This window comes from Staurois parvus, unplaced genomic scaffold, assembly GCF_062004578.1.
Source record: "Staurois parvus isolate SC_StPar_1 unplaced genomic scaffold, SC_StPar_1.0 ptg001181l, whole genome shotgun sequence".
Classification (NCBI taxonomy): Eukaryota; Metazoa; Chordata; class Amphibia; order Anura; family Ranidae; genus Staurois; species Staurois parvus.
In genome coordinates, this window is record NW_028318977.1 from 3,902,115 (window position 1) to 3,924,055 (window position 21,941).

The 21,941-nt window shown below is 41.5% G+C and overlaps 1 long non-coding RNA gene and 1 pseudogene across 1 annotated transcript; both read left to right on the plus strand.

Moving 5' to 3' along the window:
• The first annotated feature begins 711 nt into the window (after positions 1-711).
• LOC149438948 (uncharacterized) lies at positions 712-7,724 on the plus strand. The gene is made up of 2 exons (XR_016307887.1): positions 712-1,063; positions 7,450-7,724. It is a non-coding gene; the product is annotated as an uncharacterized LOC149438948 (long non-coding RNA).
• Positions 7,725-15,948: 8,224 nt separating this feature from the next.
• On the plus strand, positions 15,949-17,167 carry LOC149438949 (uncharacterized; annotated as a pseudogene).
• The last annotated feature ends 4,774 nt before the right edge of the window (positions 17,168-21,941 follow it).

Consider the following 21,941-nt stretch of genomic DNA (forward strand, 5'->3'; position numbering starts at 1 on the left):
GGTCAGTCCGCCCCTGGTTAAGGCCCATACACAAGATAAGAAAAATCGTACGAAAACGAGGACCAAACATCCGATAATCAGATCGTTAGTACACAGTTTTCAAGAGCCGATCATGCCAATTCATGCGTCGATATCCGAAGGGACAAGATTGAAATTTTTTCAATCGTACAATTTTCGTACCAGATCGTACAATTTTCATTTAATCAGTACAGTAGTTGTCTGAAAATAAAATACAAATACATGACATCACTTTCGAAACTCTTTTCAGTCATACGAGATTTTTCATAACCTCTTCATTTTTGATGTGGAGAGACTAGCATGCCAAAACCAAACAGATGATCATTAGTCTGATATTCTCATCATGTATACTAGGCATTTGTTCTCTAATTCTTTGGTTCTGTATGTGGATCTATTGCTGGGGGGGGGGTGTCATCTTCATCCTCACCTGGTATACTGGTTCCTGTTATAACAATGTAGAGAAGAAATAATATTATGTTCACTATATTTGATGTCTTGGGAACCTCTGCCATGTGAAAGGAAAGTTTTGGAAAGGAAACCATATAATTATAGTGGCATGCCATCATTATAAATTTAATAAATGGGGCGAGGTGTATATTAACTAATAAAATATCCTATTAGGATGTAATTTGTGTGATGAAACTCTGGATATAATAATTCTTCTCTGACAGTTTACCTCCTCCCTGATCTCTTCCTGTACTGGGTCCTATATAATACGCTGCGTATTTCCCGAATCTCATAGACTCCATAGACTCAGCCATGTCTCCGTACACGGGCATCTTCCTCCTCTTCCTTCTGAGCTGTGCAACCATCTCTGCCGGCTACCCAAGCAACTATGGAGATCCACCTCCTCCAAAACCTAAACCCCCCAAACCACCTGCTCAACCTTATCCAAAACCTAACTATGGCCAACCACCTCCTCCACCTCCTCCACCTCCTCCACCTTATCCAAAACCTAACTATGGCCAACCACCTCCTCCACCTTATCCAAAACCTAACTATGGCCAACCACCTCCTCCACCTCCTCCGTATCCTAACAACATAGGTGAGTCACCCAAGGGCCGAACCCTCCGGGAATGGCAGAACCTGCGGGCCAACTGTACTTATTATTTGTTCATTGTGTTCTTTTGTTTAGATGTGTATATTTAACCTTTAAGCTGGCCTCCAGCCTTAACCTGCAGTCTTGCACCCCACGTGGAAGAAAAATATATTTTAAAAATATTCTTCCCAAATATATTGACATATATTTGAAATACCACAATTTTGACCATATTCATATATATATGCGCATATTTTTTCAAAAACACATTTTCAAATATATGTCTTTGAAAATTGAATTGATTCTACATTTTTGGAATGTATTTACAAATATTTGTAAAAATATATGTTAAAAAGACTTCTTTACATGTTCAAAATAAATCCGAAGAATATATTTTAAAAATATATATTTTTAAATATATGCCTTTGGAAAATATATTTAAATTAATTTTTTTTAAAATACATGCTAAAATATATTAGAGTAGGCCAATATATTGTAAATATGTCACATATATAATTTTTTTTTCTAAATATATTGGAAGTATATTTCTCTTTCATGTGAGACAGTTGTACAGGCTCCTCTCCTCTATTGAAATTACTTCTTCTGATTTCTCTGCACACTGTGAGCTGCTCACAATGTGCATTAGAAGCTGCAGCAAGTCAGAACTCCTTCTCATTTCCTGGCTGGAGGACATCCAGCATCATCTAGTTTTTACCTCCCCAACCTGACTGTCCCTGGTCTGCCCCTTTTTATTCATTGGATATGCTTGATATGCTCAGACCTGGGGATTGTGCATGAAAATTGATTGCATTTAGGACTGATTTACATTAGCAGTGGGGAGGGGGGGGGCATAAAAATTATTATTATTATTATACAGGATCAGGGGCGGACTGACCATTTGAAAACTTGGGCACTGCCCGAGGGCCCGGGGTCAGTAGAGGGCCCCATGAGATGCTCCTGGTACCTTTTTCATAGGCTTTTTTGAGTTTGGGCAAGGACACAGGGGCCCCATGATCCCCTATTGCCCAGGGTCCCCATGAGTTGTCAGTCCGTCCCTGTACAGGATTTATATAGCACCAACAATTTACACAGTGCTTTACAATATAAGAGAGTCAGTACAATTACAATACAGTTTGATACAGAAAGAATTGGAGGGCCCTACTCATGGAGCTCACAGTGTAAAGGGAGGGGGAGGTGGTTCAAGAGGTGATAGCTGCGGGGGACAATCTGATGGAGGTGACTCAAGTACAGTTCTTATGTGGAGGTGGGGTAGGCTTCCCTGAATAAATGAGTTTTCAAGGATCGTCTAAAGACGGGCAGGGTAGGAACTGACCGGACATACTAGGGAAGAGAGTCCCAGAGGATGGGAGATGCTCTGAAGAAGTCCTGGAGGTGAGTGTTTGAGGAAGTAACAAGGGAACAGGAGAGCAGGAGGTCTTGGGGGGAGAGGAGAGTTTGGGCGATATCTGTGGATGAGGTTGGTGATGTAGCTGGGGGGCAATGCTGTGGAAGGTCTGTATGTTGTGGTTAGTATTTTGAATTTTATACGTTGGTCTAGTGGAAGCCAATGAAGAGGTTGGCAGAGAGGGGCAGCAGTCACGGAAAATAGGCATTTGAGTCACTGTTTAACCTCCCCTGATGGCCTCCTAAGCTGCAAAGGTAAGCAGATGGTGTTGAATGTTGGCTACACCATAACCACCCTGCATCTCAGGGGTGCAGCTTTAAAGGGGTAAGCTAGGCAATGAAGAGGCAACATATCATCTCCCCGTCACCTACCAACCACTCTCTGAAAGAGATCCAACCACAACCCAACTATAGGGGGAGTTGAAGTTGCACTTTATGGTGGTCAAGGAGGAGGGGGCTTCCCTACAGCTTTCTGATTGGGCAAAATGCTGATGAAAGGAAAACAATTCCTGCTCTGTGATTGCGACGTCCAAATTTATATATTGATGATCAATGCATTAATTTTATTTTATTTTGGCATGTTTCCCTTGGTTCATGACTCATACTCCATTAAACACAATTAGGAAAAAAAAAACAATAAAATATATGAGGGAGAAGTTTGGATATCTCTCACTCTGCTACGATTAAACAAAAATGTTTTGGCCAGAGCGAGAGTTTAATACCGCCTGATGCCTTACCCTTCTAGATGAAATAATTGATATTACCACATGGTCCAATGTTGGTGGATTTGCCCCTCTCTGAGTGCCATACCAGCTTGGTGCATTCATCCCATAATAGACAATTCTGGTTCTGGTTCTTTGGAATCAGGGACTGCAGTGCAAAGTTCTCTGTACTGGAGATAAAAGATCTGTCCTTATATAAAGGTAAAATATCCAGATTGGGAGATGTATTAATCGCAGAAAATATTTCATATCCCGTGTAGCAATATCTTCCTTTAATTTATTCTTGTGTGTTGCTTTGTTTTTCTTTTCTTTTTACTTCTTTGTTTCATTTATTTATTTTGTATTATTATTAATATTATGATTATTATTATTTGAAGATGCAATACTATAATTTTTATTTTTAAATATGTAATAGGTTAGTCACCAAGGTTAAAAAAAATCTCCTCCTTATAATTTGTTTTTTATTATTATTATTATTATTATTATTTTAATTATTTACCTATTTATTTATTTTGTAAGATGCAATACTATAATTTTTATTTTTAGATAAGTAATAGGTTAGTCACCAAGGTTAAAAAAATCCCCTCCTTATGATTTGTTTATTATTATTATTTTACTTATTTACCTATTTATTTATTTTGTAAGATGCAATACTATAATTTTTATTTTTATATTAGTAATAGGTTTGTCACCAAGGTTAAAAAACATATCTCCTCCTTATGATTTGTTTAATATTATTAATAATAATAATAATAATAATAATAATATTTTTTATTAATAATTTACTTATTTACCTATTTATTTCTTTTGTAAGATGCAATACTATAATGTTTATTTTTAGATAAGTAATAGGTTTGTCACCAAGGTTAAAAAACACATCTCCTTATGATTTGTTTAATATTATTATTTATTTACTTATTTACCTACTTATTTATTTTATAAGATGCAATAATATAATTTTTATTTTTAGATATGTAGTACGTTAGTCACCAAGGCTAAAAAACACATCTCTTTCTTGTGATTTGTTTATTATTATTATTGTTATTATTATTATTATTATTATTATTAATAATAATAATAATAATAATAATAATACTTTTATTAATAACTTACTTGTTTATCTATTTATTTATTTTGTAAGATGCAATACTATAATTTTTATTTTTAGATAAGTAATAGGTTAGTCACCAAGGTTAAAAAAATCCCCTCCTTATGATTTGTTTATTATTATTATTATTATTTTACTTATTTACCTATTTATTTATTTATTTTGTAAGATGCAATACTATACTTTTTATTTTTAGATAAGTAATAGGTTTGTCACCAAGGTTAAAAAACATATCTCCTCCTTATGATTTGTTTAATATTATTATTTATTTACCTATTTATTTATTTTATAAGATGCAATAATATAATTTTTATATTTAGATATGTAGTACGTTAGTCACCAAGGTTAAAAAACACATCTCTTTCTTATGATTTGTTTATTATTATTATTATTATTATTATTATTAATAATAATAATAATATTTTTTATTAATAATTTACTTATTTACATATTTATTTCTTTTGTAAGATGCAATACTATAATGTTTATTTTTAGATAAGTAATAGGTTTGTCACCAAGGTTAAAAAACACATCTCCTTCTTATGATTTGTTTTTTATTATTATTATTATTATTATTATTATTATTATTATTATTATTAATAATAATAATAAGAAGAAGAAGTAGAAGAAGAAGAAGAATTTTATTAATAATTTACTTGTTTACCTATTTATTTATTTTGTAAGATGCAATACTATAATTTTTGCTTCCTTGGATACACTTTTAGTTGTTCACTGAGGAATAAAAACATATAACAGGTGTAAGACCCGTAAGCCAACCTAGACTGGGAGCAGGTCCACAACTGGGTATGATGCATCCCTCAAGGTATAAGAGCCAGGTTAAGTGCCCTCATAGGAGGAGACCAATGGAAATTCCCTCCACTAGAGCCAGGGACAAGTTTACCCGTGTCTCCAAGAATAAGGTCAAGAAGTACATAAAGTTAGGAACAGGGGGTGACCTCACGGGGATGGGGGGGGGGGGATTTCAAATGTATGACTTGTGGATCTTTCATCCAGTAGAGCCAGGTATGAGGATTGGGTGTCTACAAGAAAACAGTCAAGAAATACACAAAGATAAGAACAAGGAGGGGGGGAGATTTGTGGGGGAAGGAAGACTGTGGGGGTTATTTTATTGCTTTTTACAGTTATAAGAATACAAAAGATATTGTGTGTATATATATATATATATATATATATATATATATATATATATATATATATACACTGTATTGCCAAATGTATTAGCCCCGCCATCTAAATCATTGGATTCAGGTGTTCCAATCCCCTCCATGGCCACAGGTGTATACAATCAAGCCCCTAGGCATGCAGACTGCTTCTACAAACATTGGTGAAAGAATGGGTCATTCTCAGGAGCTCAGTGACTCCAAGCGTGGTCCCGTGATAGGTTGTCACCTGTGCAATAAGTCCATCCGTGACATTTCCTGGCTACTAAATATTCCACGATCAACTGTTAGTGGGATTATAACAAAGTGGAAGCAACTGGGAACAACAGCCACTCAGCCACCAAGTGGTAGGCAACGTCACATGACAGAGCGGGGTCAGCGCATGCGCAAGTCACCAACTGTCTGCAGAGTCAATAGCTAAAGACCTCCAAACTTGGTGTGGCCTTCAGATGAGCCCAACAACAGTGCATAGAGAGCTTCATGGAATGGGTTTCCATGGCCGAGCAGCTGCATCCAAGCCTTACATCACCAAGTGCAATGCAAAGAGTCGGATGCCGTGGTGTAAAGCACGCCGCCACTGGACTCTAGAGCAGTGTTCTCTGGAGTGACCAATCACACTTCTCTGTCTGGTAATCTGATGAATGTGACCGGGTTTGGCAGTTGCTAGGAGAATGGTACTTGCCTGACTGCATTGTGCCAAGTGTAAAGTTTGGTGGAGGGGGGATTATGGTGTGGGGTTGTATTTAAGGGGTTGAGCTTGGCCCCCTAGTTCCAGTGAAGGGAATTCTTAAGGCGTCAGCATACCAAGACATTTTGGACAATTTCATGCTCCCAACTTTGTGGGAAGAGTTTGGGGATGGCCCATTCCTGTTCCAACATGACTGCACACCAGTGCACAAAGCAAGGTCCATAAAGACATGGAGGAGCCAGTTTGGGGTGGAGGAACTTGACTGGCCTGTACAGAGTCCTGACCTCAACCCCATAGAACACCTTTGGGATGAATTAGAGTGGAGACTGTGAGCCAGGCCTCCTCCCCCGACATCAGTGCCTGACCTCACAAATGTGCTTCTGGAAGAATGGTCAAACATTCCCTCCTAAACCTTGTGGACTGCCTTCCCAGAAGAGCTGAAGCTGTTATAGCTGCAAAGGGCGGGGCCAACTCAATATTGAACCCTACGGACTAAGACTGGGAGGCCATTAAACTTCATGTGCGTTTAAAGGCAGGCCGAGCAATACGTTTGGCAATATAGAGTACATATACATATATGCACTGTATATGCAGCTCTCCTCTCCTTTCCACATCAATGTTGAAAGAGTACTTACAGCAAAGACTTCTCCCTTATCAGAATGTTCACTCTGAGATTTCAATCAGACAAAGGGAGCCACAAGGCAAGCTTCCTCTGATGTGATGTCTAGTTAGCTAACCCACAGTGCTCTGAAAATCCTATGTCATGTAAAACAATAATTAGATACAGTATATATAGTACATCAAGGACTAATGTGAAAAACAGTGAATGCTACACAGACTGATGGAAAAAAGGTACAATTATGCCAATTCAATGCTCCATCTCCAGCTTTCAGACACTATATACAATGTAAGACTTTATACAACTTTAGGCTGAAGTTAGTTGTTGATGTGTCCTGATAGGTGAGGGAAAGATATGACCAGATCAGAGGTTTCCTGTATATTGTACAGTGCTGGGGCGGACTGACCATTTGGAAACTCGGGCACTGCCCGAGGGCCCAGGGTCAGTAGGGAGCCCCATGAGATGCCCCTGGTACCTTTTTCATAGGCTTTTTTGAGTTTGGGCAAGGACACAGGGGCCCCATGATCCCCTATTGCCCGGGGGCCCCATGAGTTGTCAGTCCGCCCCTGGTACAGTGATTAAAGGAACCAACCTCTATGTAATACAAACATAGCGCAGTGTGCTAGGCCGGGTAAAGCCAATTTAAAGTTCTTCCATACTTGTGTTGCAGGATACTGAGTTTGACCAAGGGTTCAAAGGATACCATGTTGGACCCCGTAGATTAAACCAGAATGCACGTCTGACTGTGACTGCCTCCCATCCCGAAAATGTTCCGACACCCCCTGCAATAAAGTCTGCAAGAAGGTCGACAGCAACGTCGCTAACTTAGGAATCCAGTAAGGAAAATGAAGGCTTGATTCACAGATAAATACCGCATGAATTTGAGTGTTTAAAATATCTCATCTCAGGAAAAGGCAAATCAATAAAAAAAATGCATTAAAAAGATCATGCGTTGAGTGTTTCTTTATTTTGTGGTGTTCATTACATTGTTTTACACCTAAACTTGTTGCAAAGCAAACCTCCGGCTGAAGGAGAAAGCAGAAATGTTTGTCAGTGGTATTCCTACAACTGCTAAATGTGGCAACTGCTGGTTGTCAAGGAGCTGACACCCGCCAGTGTCCTAACAACCAGTTAATCATCACTGCCTTGATGATATGACTGTCTCTAGTATACAGGACACTCATCCCACCTGTTCCCCATTGAATGATAGGATCTAATGTACAGGACATCAATACCACCTGTTCCCCATTAAATGATAGGCTCTAATGTACAGGACACTCATCCCACCTGTCCCTATTAGATGATAGGATCTAATGTACAAGACACTCATCCCACCTGTTCCCCATTAAATGATAGGCTTTAATATACAGGACACTCATCCCACCTGTTCCCCATTAAATGATAGGATCTAATGTACAGGACACTCATCGCACCTGTTCCCCTATTAGATGATAGGATCTAATGTTCAGGACACTCATCCCACCTGTTCCCCATTAGATGATAGGATCTAATGTTCAGGACACTCATCCCACCTGTTCCCTATTAGATGATAGGATCTAATGTACAGGACACTCATACCTTCTGTTCCCCATTAGATGATAGGATCTAATATACAGGACAGTCATCCCACCTGTTCCCCTATTAGATGATAGGATCTAATGTACAGGACACTCATCCCACCTGTTCCCCATTAGATGATAGGATCTAATGTACAGGACACTCATCCCACCTGTTCCCTATTGGATTATAGGATCTAATGTACAGGACAGTCATCCCACCTGTTCCCTATTAGATGATAGGATCTAATGTACAGGACACTCATCGCACCTGTTCCCATATTAGATGATAGGATCTAATGTACAGGACACTCATCGCACCTGTTCCCATATTAGATGATAGGATCTAATGTACAGGACACTCATCGCACCTGTTCCCATATTAGATGATAGGATCTAATGTACAGGACAGTCATCTCACCTGTTCCCTATTAGATGATAGGATCTAATGTACAGGACACTCATACCACCTGTTGCACATTAAATGATAGGATCTAATGTACAGGACAGTCATCTCACCTGTTCCCTATTAGATGATAGGATCTAATGTATAGGACACTCATCCAACCTGTTCCCTATTAGATGATAGGATATAATGTACAGGACACTCACCCTACCTGTTGCGCATTAAATGATAGGATCTAATGTACAGGACACTCATACCACCTGTCCCCTATTAGATGATAGGATCTAATGTACAGGACACTCATCCCATCTGTCCCCTATTAGATGATAGGATCTAATGTACAGGACAGTCATCTCCCCTGTTCCCCAATAGATGATAGGATCTAATGTACAGGACACTCATCCCACCTGTTCCCTATTAAATGATAGGATCTAATGTACAGGACACTCATCCCACCTGTTCCCTATTAAATGGTAGGCTTTAATGTACAGGCAGGCCCCCCTCCCCCATACTGCCTCTTCCCTGTTATATTATTGGCTCTAATATAAAGGACCCTCATACCTACAGTCCCCTATGAGATGATAGGCTCTAATGTACAGGACCCCCTATATTTCCTCTTCCCTATTATACTATAGGCTCTAAAATATAGAATCCTCATACTCCTGTTCCATATTAGATGATAGACATTAATTTAATGGACCCCCCATACCGCCTGTTCCCTATTACATGATATGCTCTACCACACAGAACCCCCCATACCGCCTGTTGCCTATTACATGATATTCTCTACCATACAGAACCCCCCATACCGCCTGTTCCCTATTACATGATATTCTCTACCATACAGAACCCCCCCATACCGCCTGTTCCCTATTACATGATATTCTCTACCATACAGAACCCCCCCATACCGCCTGTTCCCTATTACATGATATTCTCTACCATACAGAACCCCCCCATACCGCCTGTTCCCTATTACATGATATGCTCTACCATACAGAACCCCCCATACCGCCTGTTGCCTATTACATGATATTCTCTACCATACAGAACCCCCCCATACCGCCTGTTCCCTATTACATGATATTCTCTACCATACAGAACCCCCCCATACCGCCTGTTCCCTATTACATGATATTCTCTACCATACAGAACCCCCCATACCGCCTGTTGTCTATGTGTAGGTCTCTCATGCCTTCTGTTCACTATTAGATGATAGGCTCTCATGGACAGATCCCCAATCCAATAAAAGCTAGGCTCTAATGGACCGGATCCTAATACTGCCTGTACCCTATTTGATGATAGGTTCTAATATTCAGGATTCTCCTACCTCATATTCACCGTCGGATGATAGGCTCTAATGTACAGGGCCCTCATACCTCCTCCGTATACCCTAATAGATGAAAGACTCTAATGTGGGCTCTAATGTACAGGACCCTCATACCTCCTCCGTATACCCTAATAGATGAAAGACTCTAATGTGGGCTCTAATGTACAGGACCCTCATACCTCCTCCGTATACCCTATTAGATGAAAGACTCTAATGTGGGCTCTAATGTACAGGACCCTCATACCTCCTCCTTATACCCTATTAGATGAATGACTCTAATGTGGGCTCTAATGTACAGAACCCTCATACCTCCTCCTTATACCCTATTAGAGGAAAGACTCTAATGTGGGCTCTAATGTACAGGACCCTGATACCTCCTCCTTATACCCAATTAGATGAAAGACTCTAAAGTAGGCTCTAATGTACAGGACCCTCATACCTCCTCCTTATACTCTATTAGATGAAAGGCTCTAATGTAGGCTCTAATGTACAGGACCCTCATACCTCCTCCTTATACCCTATTAGATTAAAGGCTCTAATGTGGGCTCTAATGTACAGGACCCTCATACCTCCTCCTTATACCCTATTAGAGGAAAGACTCGAATGTGGGCTCTAATGTATAGGACCCTCATACCTCCTCCTTATACCCTATTAGATGAAAGACTCTAATGTGGGCTCTAATGTACAGGACCCTCATACCTCCTCCTTATACCCTATTAGAGGAAAGACTCTAATGTGGGCTCTAATGTATAGGACCCTCATACCTCCTCTTCTCTATTAGATAATTGGCTCTAATATACACAATCCTCATGCCTCATGACAGTTCAAAACATTACTGTTACAGTGAGCTTCACTATAACAGCAATCAAAGTGTAAAAGAGACAAAAAATCCCTGATTACCCCTCAGAGTAGTATAGTGTTACGATGGTGATACTGAACTACCCTGTGAAGTAAGTGAAAAAAAAAAAAAAAAGAACAAAACTTAAGAAAAAAGAAAAAATTTGAAATAATTGAATAAAGTATTATTTGTTTATTTATTATATACTGTCACCAGTAAGTATCCTTGATACTGAACTACGTTTAAAAAAGTTGAAAATAATTTAATAAAATATTATTTATTTATTTGTTTGTTTATTTATTTATTATATACTATCACCAGTCAGTATCCTTGATACTGAACTACCCTGTGAAGTAAGTAAAAAAAAAAAAAATTAACAAAAATTAAAAAAGAAATAAAAAAAACAGGAAAGTTTAAAAAAGTTGAAAAAAAATGAATAAAATAGTTTTTATTTATTAATTACATATTGTCACCAGTCAGTATCCTTGATACTGAACTACCCTGTGAAGTAAGTAAAAATAACAAAAAATTAAAAAAAATTAAAAAAGAAAGTAACGTTTAAAAAAGTTGAAAATAATTTAATAAAATATTATTTATTTGTTTGTTTATTTATTTATTATATACTATCACCAGTCAGTATCATTGATACTGAATTACCCTGTGAAGTACCGTATATACTCGAGTATAAGCCGAATTTTTCAGCACATTTTTTGTGCTGAAAAACGGCCCCCTCGGCTTATACTCGAGTCATTGTCTGCAGGGGGCTGCCGTCTCTTACCTGGCTCCGGTCCCACGACGATCCGGTCCAGGAAGCGCGGCTGCTCCTTCATTCGGTTCGTCCACTGGATGTTCGCGCGGCTGCTCGGCTCCGCCTTCTCACCGGTGATTGGCCGCCAGAACTGTAGCTCAGGAAAGGCACACAGGTGGCCAATCACCGGCGGGGAGGTGGAGCTGAGCGGCCCCGCGAAAATCGAGTGAAGGAGATGCAGGTAAGTGTGCCTTGCTTAGGTGCTGCTGCAACCACATATGCTGGCTGCAGCAGCACCATACTGGAACAGGGGTCAGCAAGTGTCAGTGGGAGGAATAGTGCCCCATCATTGGTGTCACTGATACCAATGATGGGGCATTATTCCTCCCACTGACACCAACGATGGGGCACTTTTCCTCCCCCCCACTGACACCAACGATTGCGTACTATTCCCCCCCCCCACTGACACCAATGATGGGGCACTATTCCACCCCCCACTGACACCAATCATGGAGCACTATTCCACCCCCCACTGACACCAATCATGGGATACTATTCCTCCCCCCCACTGACACCAACGATGGGGCACTTTTCCTCCCCCCCACTGACACCAACGATGGGGCACTATTCCTCCACCCCCCCACTGACACCAATGATGGGATACTATTCCTCCCACTGACACCAATGATGGGACACTATTCCTCCCACTGACACCAATGATGGGACACTATTCCTCCCACTGACACCAATGATGGGACACTATTCCTCCCACTGACACCAAAGATGGGGCACTATTCCACTGACACCAATAATGGGGTGCTATTCCCCCCACTGATACTAATGATGGGGCACTATTCCTGCCACTGATACCAATGATGGGGCACTATTCCTCCCACTGACACCAATGATGGGGTGCTATTCCTCCCACTGACACCAATGATGGGGCACTATTCCTCCCACTGATACCAATGATGGGGCACTATTCCTCCCACTGACACCAATGATGGGACACTATTCCTCCCACTGATACCAATGATGGGGCACTATTCCTCCCACTGACACCAATGATGGGGCACTATTCCTCCACTGATACCAATGATGGGGCACTATTCCTCCCACTGATACCAATGATGGGCACTATTCCTCCCACTGATACCAATGATGGGGCACTATTCCTCCCACTGATACCAATGATGGGACACTATTCCTCCCACTGATACCAATGATGGGGCACTATTCCTCCCACTGATACCAATGATGGGACACTATTCCTCCCACTGACACCAATGATGGGGCACTATTCCTCCCACTGATACCAATGATGGGACACTATTCCTCCCACTGACACCAATGATGGGGCACTATTCCTCCCACTGATACCAATGATGGGGCACTAATCCTCCCACTGATACCAATGATGGGGCACTATTCCCCCCACTAATACCAATGATGGGGCACTATTCCTCCCACTGATACCAATGATGGGGCGCTATTCCTCCCACTGATACCAATGATGGGGCGCTATTCCTCCAACTCATACCAATGATGGGGCACTATTCCTCCCACTGATACCAATGATGGGGCACTATTCCTCCCACTGATACCAATGATGGGGCACTATTCCTCCCACTGATACCAATGATGGGGCACTATTCCTCCCACTGACACCAATGATGGGGCACTATTCCTCCCACTGACACCAATGATGAGGCACGATTCTTCCCACTGGTGTTCCCACCCTCGGCTTATACTCGAGTCAATAGATTTTCCCAGTTTTTTGTGGTAAAATTAGGTACCTCGGCTTATATTCGGGTCGGCTTATACTCGAGTATATACGGTAAGTAAAAAAGAAAATTAGCAAAAATTTTAAAAAAATTAAAAGAAGAAAGGAAAGTGGAAAAAAATGAATAAAATAGTGTTTATTTATTACATACTGTCACCAATCAGTATCCTTCATACTGAACTACCCTGTGAAGTAAGTAAAAAGCAAAATTGACAAAAATGTAAAAAAAATTGTAAAAAGAAAGGAAAGTTTAAAAAAGTTGAAAAGATTGAATAAAGTATTATTTATTTGTTTTTAATTTTTTACATACTGTCACAAGTCGGTATCCTTGATCACTGCCATAGCAGTCATATGATGACGTAGCAAAAAAATATTGTGGAAAAAAAAAACAAATTTTGTTAAATTTTTTTAATTTCTTCAAAATTGTGACAAAAAATTACAACTTCAAAAAACTTGCCATGCCTCTTACTAAATACCTCAGACTACTTTCCAAAAAAGGGGTATTTTGGGGAGGGGTGGTATTTGTACTGTCTTGGCATTTTAAGGGACGCAAGATAAAGAGACGGGCTGTCAGTGGTTCAAAATTGATCAATTTTCAAATCTACAGTGGGGCAATAAAACTATTTAGTCAGCCACCAATTGTGCGAGTTCTCCCACTTACAAAGATGAGAGAGGCCTGTAATTGGCATCATAGGTAGACCTCAACTATGAGAGACAAAATGAGAAAAAAAATCCAGACAATCACATTGGCCGATTTGGAAAGAATTTATTTGCAAATTATGGTGGAAAATAAGTATTTGGTCAATATGAAAAGTTCATCTCAATACTTTTTTATATATCCTTTGTTGGCAATGACAGAGGTCAAACGTTTCCTGTAAGTCTTCACAAGGTTGGCACACACTGTTGCTGGTATGTTGGCCCATTCCTCCATGCAGATCTCCTCTAGAGCAGTGATGTTTTGGGGCTGTCGCTGGGCAACACGGACTTTCAACTCCCTCCAAAGGTTTTCTATGGGGCTGAGATCTGGAGACTGGCTAGGCCACTCCAGGACCTTGAAATGCTTCTTACGAAGCCACTCCTTCGTTGCCCGGGTGGTATGTTTGGGATCATTGTCATGTTGGAAGACCCAGCCATGTTTCATCTTCAATGTCCTTGCTGATAGAAGGAGGTTTGTCCTCAAAATCTCACGATACATGGCCCCATTCATTCTGTCCTGTACATGGATCAGTCATCCTGGTCCCTTTGCAGAGAAACAGCCCCAAAGCATGATGTTGCCACCCCCATGCTTCACAGTAGGTATGGTGTTCTTTGGATGCAACTCTCTCCTCCAAACACGACGAGTTGTGTTTCTACCAAACAGTTCTATTTTGGTTTCATCTGACCATATGACATTCTCCCAATCCTCTTCTGGATCATCCAAATGCTCTCTAGCAAACTTCAGAAGGGCCCGGACATGTACTGGCTTAAGCAGGGGGCACGTCTGGCACTGCAGGATCTGAGTCCCTGGCGGCGTAGTGTGTTACTGATGGTAGCCTTTGTTACATTGGTCCCAGCTCTCTGCAGGTCATTCACTAGGTCCCCCCGTGTGGTCCTGGGATTTTTGCTCACCGTTCTTGTGATCATTTTGACCCCACGGGGTGAGATCTTGTGTGGAGCCCCAGATAGAGGGAGATTATCAGTGGTCTTATATGTCTTCCATTTTCTAATTATTGCTCCCACAGTTGATTTGTTCACACCAAGCTGCTTGCCTATTGTAGATTCAGTCTTCCCAGCCTGGTGCAGGTCTACAATTTTGTTTCTGGTGTCCTTTGACAGCTCTTTGGTCTTCACCATAGTGGAGTTTGGAGTGTGACTGTTTGAGGTTGTGGACAGGTGTCTTTTATACTGATAACAAGTTCAAACAAGTGCCATTGATACAGGTAATGAGTGCAGGACAGAGGAGCCTCTTAAAGAAGAAGGTACAGGTCTGTGAGAGCCAGAAAACTTGCTTGTTTGTAGGTGACCAAATACTTATTTTCCACCATAATTTGCAAATAAATTCTTTCCAAATCAGCCAATGTGATTGTCTGGATTTTTTTCTCATTTTGTCTCTCATAGTTGAGGTCTACCTATGATGCCAATTACAGGCCTCTCTCATCTTTTTAAGTGGGAGAACTTGCACAATTGGTGGCTGACTAAATACTTTTTGCCCCACTGTACTTACCATAATTTGTGGACCCTATGATTTTCACACAAACCAATTATTATACACTTATTGGGATTTTTTTTTTAGCAAAGACATGTTTCAGAATACATTTTGGCCTAAATAATAATAGTAAAAATATATTCATAGATCCAAAAGCTGAGATGGAATAATAATATCTCTATACCTCATTGGCTCCCTGATTAGGTCTCGCAGGGTTCTGATCACATTAGTAAATTCTTGGGACTGTGTGATCAGCAGACCTCTCCCCTCCCTCCACTCCCTCTGGTTCTGCACACAGAGATATCTCCATAAACCCTCCTCTGACCCCCTCCCTTCTGACACACATCTACTTAGTTTCGTTTCTCTCTCCTGCAGTCAGCGATGGCGTTTTCTGATGCGAGGAAGGAGCTGGATTGTTCCATCTGTCTGCACATTTATACCAATCCTGTGACCCTGAGATGTGGACACAGCTTCTGTCGGGACTGCATAGAAGGTGTTCTCGATACACAGGGGGGATCTGGAGTTTATTTCTGTCCTGAATGCAGAGAAGAATTCAAGGAGCGGCCTGATCTTAGCAGGAACACAACACTGCATAACATAGTGGAGAGTTTCCGATCTACCGAGCCAGAGAAGGAGGAGAAGAACCAAAACCAGATCTTCTGTACGTACTGCATTCACTCTCCTGTACCTGCTGTTAAATCTTGTCTGCTGTGTGAAGCTTCTCTGTGTGATGACCATCTGAGAGTCCACAGCAAGTCATCCCAACATGTCCTATCTGACTTCACCACTCCCCAGAAGAGCAGGAAATGCTCCATCCATGAAAAGATCCTGGAGTATTACTGCACCGAGGACTCAGCCTGTCTCTGTGGCTCCTGCAGGCTACATGGAGACCATCAGGAACACCAGGTGGAGGCACTGGAGGAGGCCACTGAGAAGAGGAAGGAGAACCTGACTAACGCTTTGCAGAAGATGGTGAAAAAGAGAGAGGAAATGGAGGAAAGCATCAAGAATCTGAAGAAGTACAAAAGAAAAGTACAAAACAGTGCAGACGGTTTAACCAAGAGAGTCACCGCCCTATTCAGAGACCTCAGGAGACAACTGGACATGCTGGAGGGGAAAGTTCTCAAAGTGATAACCAAAAAGGCAGAGAAATTCTCATTCCCAGCCTGTGATTTAATCCAGGAGCTGGAGATGAAGAAGGACGAGCTGTCCAAGAAGATGCGTCACATCGAGGAGATATGTAGCATGATGGATCCACTGACTTTCTTACAGGAACTAGACACAGGTGACTTGTGTGATATTGAGGGTGGAGATGAGGAGGACAAAAAGAAACGTGATAAACTCCTTCATGGTGGGGGGGATCCTATTGTGACTGGGGTCTCACGCCTATTATATACAGGTTTATCTGATATAGTCATAGGGGTAAATGGAGGGATCTGTATACCGGAACCTGCAGATATATTACTGGATGTAGACACAGCCCAAAATTATCTAAATATCTCAGATGATAGGAAGACCACACACAAGACAAAAAAAATTTTGAATCGCCCTGAAACACTTGAGAGATTTCAGGTCTGCCAAGTAGGAAGTGGTATTTATTTGGATCCTTATCGACGCATGCATGTTCCACAATACAGGGACGTGAAATCTCAGGTGTTGAGCAGTCAGAGTTTCTCCTCGGGGCGACATTACTGGGATGTGGATGTTGGGGGATCATCAGACTGGAGAGTCGGGGTGTGTTACCCCAGTATAGCCAGGGCAGGAGATGTGTCGGAAATTGGATGGAATGATAGGTCCTGGTGTCTGGAGAGGAATGCTAATACGTACTCAGTGAAACATAACAAGCAATCGACCGATCTAATGGTCAACATCCCAATACACAGGGTCAGGGTATGTCTGGATTATAAGGCGGGGAATCTCTCTTTTTATGAATTGGATATTCCAATCCGACATCTCCACACCTTCGATGACATCTTCACCGAGCCCCTCCATGCTGCGTTATCTGTAGGGGAAGGTTTTGTAAAGATAGGTGTGGGGGGGCGGTACATGTGATAAACCTGTCCAGAGACTGGTGACATCACAGGATGGACAATTCTCATTAGTGGGACATTCAGTAGTATAATGTAGTGGGTTTAGGTTCCATCTGATAAAAGGGGGGGATATTGTTGTTATGTCACAAGATTAATACGAGCATATGTGTCTTAAAATTTTGAATAATTCTCTATGATATAAGCAAATTTCTGTTCATTCAACACATCGATTTACTACTGAATTTAAAGATCTTATCAATGGGGCATATCTTGATGACAAAGACACGTATGAATTTTTGAATACCCAATTTCCTAGAGAAGCTACTTTCTAATCCTTGCTCAAGATCCATAAGAACATATCCACCCCACCGGGAAGGCCAATCGTTTTAGGTATTGGCTCTCAAACCTAAAATCCAAGTAAATTTGTTGGGTTTTTTTCTTATGCCACATGTTACACGACTTCCATACCTTAGATCTACTTAAACACATTGATGGTCTATCTGTGCCCCCCCCGATGCCCTTCTCGTGACCATCGATGTGGAAGCCCTCTATTCTAGCATTCCACATGATCAGGGAGTGGCAGTGGTGAGCTCCTTGATGGAGCAAGATCGCACACAGTGGACGTTGTGTAACTTTGTTTTGGATTTGTTGCATTATATTCTGCCTCATAATTGGTTTTCTTTTATGGGCTCCCATTACCTCCAGGTACAGGGCATTGCCATGGGCACCTGTTATGCCCCAGCATATGCCAATCTCTACCTGGGGGGGATAGGAGCATCACATATTTTTGGATGATACCCTCGCCAAATACCTAGACCATGCCCACAGTGGACGTTGTGTAACTTTGTTTTGGATTTGTTGCATTATATTCTGGCTCATAATTGGTTTTCTTTTATGGGCTCCCATTACCTCCAGGTACAGGGCATCGCCATGGGCACCTGTTGTGCCACGGCGTACGCCAATATCTACCTGGGGGGGATAGGAGCATCACATATTTTTGGATGACACCCTCGCCAAATACCTGAGCCATGCCCACAGCGGACGTTGTGAAACTTTGTTTTGGATTTGTTGCATTGGTTTTCTTTTATGGGCTCCCATTTGCTCCAGGTACAGGGCGTCGCTATGGGCACCTGTTGTGCCATGGCATAGGCCAATCTCTACCTGGGGGGGATGAGAGTGTCACATATTTTTGGATGACACCCTCGCCAAATACCTGGACCATGCCCTCTGCTGGTACAGGTATATTGACGATGCATTTGTCATTTGGACCAGTAGCTCCGATGTTTTGGAGGAATTTATGCAACTATTGAATAGGAACTCTTTCAACCTGACATTTACTGTGAACTGGCACAGGAACACCATTGCTTTCCTTGATTTACAAATCTTCAAAGACATTACCAACTGTCTGGCCACTACATTGTTTCAGAAAGAAACAGCTGGAAATACTATACTTCACGCACATAGCTCTCACCCTCCTGCTTTGGTTAAAATTATACCCTTTGCACAATACATTCACCTATGGCACATTTGTACGTACTCAGTGGATTTTAGATATCAAGCCGAGTGTTTTTACGACAACGTCTTCTGGTGTGGGGTTAAAGTAGGACTCTTTTTTGTAAAGACCTATCATAAGGCATTGGCTAAGGATAGAACGAGCCTACTATACCCTACCTTCCAATCTAAGGCGGAACATCCAACGGTCAGATTTATAACACAATATATTGTATAACATCAGGAATTACGTAAAGTATTACAACATCATCGGCACCTCCCACAGGAGGATCCTATCTTACATATATATATTAAAAATGATCCTGAGTTGGTGTTCCATAAAGCAACGTCCATCAAGGATAGAGTGACGTCAAGCCAGGAGCTGATTGTCCTACACTTCCAACCGGCATCTTTGCCTGTGGTAAGTGTACATACTGCCCCTGGGTACAGACTGAAGTACAATTTACCTTGCCCAATGGAGAAATTTTGATTCCTAAATTTCATGCCAGCTGTACTACCGAGGGAGTAGTTTATCTCATGACATGCACTTGTGGGGCCTACTACATAGGTAAAACCATACGTCAGTTTAATCAGAGAATACATGACCATGTCTATTACTCATCCAATGCCAAAATGCTTACCCCCATCAGCCGACATTTGGGACTTTATCAGAAATTTGTTACTACTCGTGCTAGATTTATTGTTTTGGAGGTAGTTGCTAAAGACCCACGTGGAGGTAACTGGGGCAAAAAAATTATTTGTAGGGAAACTGTGGATTGAACGCCTTAATGCAGGCCTCAATGAAATTCTATCCTATAAATCCTTTTTATGAAACTAAGGCACAACTTCATAAGTTATCGATCCTGGATCTTGTGATGTCACTCTATGGAGCCAGAATTGATAATGTCATGTGTTCATTTCAGTGAGTAGTGGGAGATGTCTGTAGGAGAGCAATGTTCATTACTTCTGTCCTCCTGGCCTGGTGTATAGGCTATGGAGTTGCTTTTTGATGTTATTGAATCTGGGCCTCATAATGTCCTTGGTATATTTTGTGTCCATTTCATCATATGTACACTTTATATCTATGTATCCAATCTTGTATCATTGTATATGGTTTTATAATCTGTATAAGGTGTGCCTTGTTGTTGTGGTGAGCCCTCAGGGGGCATCGGGTCCCTTGGGTCCCACCTCCCTTTTTTGGGGGACCTTCCTCCCTGGTCGGGTGTGTGGCTGGAAAGCCACGGTTGTTCTCCGGTCCGGCAGTTGCTTGCTGTCTCTCCCCTGTGGCCTATGTGCCCGTGGGGTTGACGGTGGCTGCCGTACCGGTGGGCTGGGTCCCTTTTTCCCCCATATTTCCCACGTTTGTGGATTCCTGGCTGGGCTCTGTGCCTGAGTAGGTATCCTGGACTTTCCTGGCCAGAGCGGGTTATGTCACACGCCGTGCGGCCGGTTGGGGTGTATATAAGTGGCATGGGCTGGTGTACGGTCTTTTGGGACTCCTCCACAGCTGAGCAGACCTTGTCGGTGACCTCACGAAAACTGTTTTCTTATGGCTTCAGGTAGATGACATTCCATCGGGGTGAGAGAGGCGTGGGCTGGTGTACGGTCTTTTGGGACTCCTCCATGGCTGAGCGGACCTTGTCAGTGACCTCACGAACCCTGTTTTCTTACAGATACAGGTAGATGACCTTCCATGGGGGTGAGAGATATCATAAATAATATAGAGGGGAGTTCTACTAATGAGGTACTTTGCCTTTTTTAGGCCTAGAAGCCTCTTTACCTATTACTGGAGACAATTATTGTGGCCTAATTTCAGATCTGTCTACCTCATCAGGGGAGTGGACATTTAAAAAAAAACTACTTATCCAGGGACTAAATCGGGGCCCCAATCTACTTGTCCCTCATGACAATCTACATGTCCAGGTTATAAAAAAAGAAATTTAACCAAAACCGTATTTAAATCAGAGGTGATATTATGAATTTCTGCGGCTTTTAAAAACAAAATGGGCTTTATGGCGAGTTAAATGTGTAATATGCGCTGTTTATCTCCTCCTCCCCTCCTTGCCTGTCTCCAGCACCGCCCCCGGGGACAAGCAGGGAGGAGAGAGACCTTGCAATGTAATTGGCTGCTCTTCAGGAAAGGGTGGGTCAGGGCTTATACTTTATCCCTTTCGCTACCAGAGACGTTGTTGCGTTTTTCGCTGCCAGAGCCGTTTTTGCATTTTTTGCACACGTTTAAAAAATCATTTTCGGCCTGAAGATGACATAAAACCCCCTAACATGATATATTTACTGAAAGCAGACACCCTAGAGAAAAAAATAGTGGTAGTTCCAATTTTTTATGTCGCATTATATTACAGCAAAATTTCAGTAAAATATACAAGTTCATTTTAGGGCACAAAAAAAACAATAAATTACCCTATTTTTTTGGTAAATATAAGTCGAGGTTGCATCGAGTAAATAGATATCCAACTTGTCAAACCTTAAATTTGTGCACACTCGGGAAATGGCGAGGAACTTCAGCACCCTATTATTTTCTATAGGAGACACTTTTAAAGCCCCTTATAGGTCACCAGTATAGTGTACGGAGGAGTTCTGATGCTAGAATTATCGCTCCCATTCTGGCGTGCATGGCGATATGTAACATGTATTTTGCAATTGACATGCGTAGGCGCCTGTGATTTTACGTTTGTACATGCATATAGGAGGGGGCCTCAATATTTTTTTTGGGGGGTGGGATGGTATGTGCTTGGGTGTTACCTGTTACCTGTTTTTTACTTTTTTTTTTTCATCAC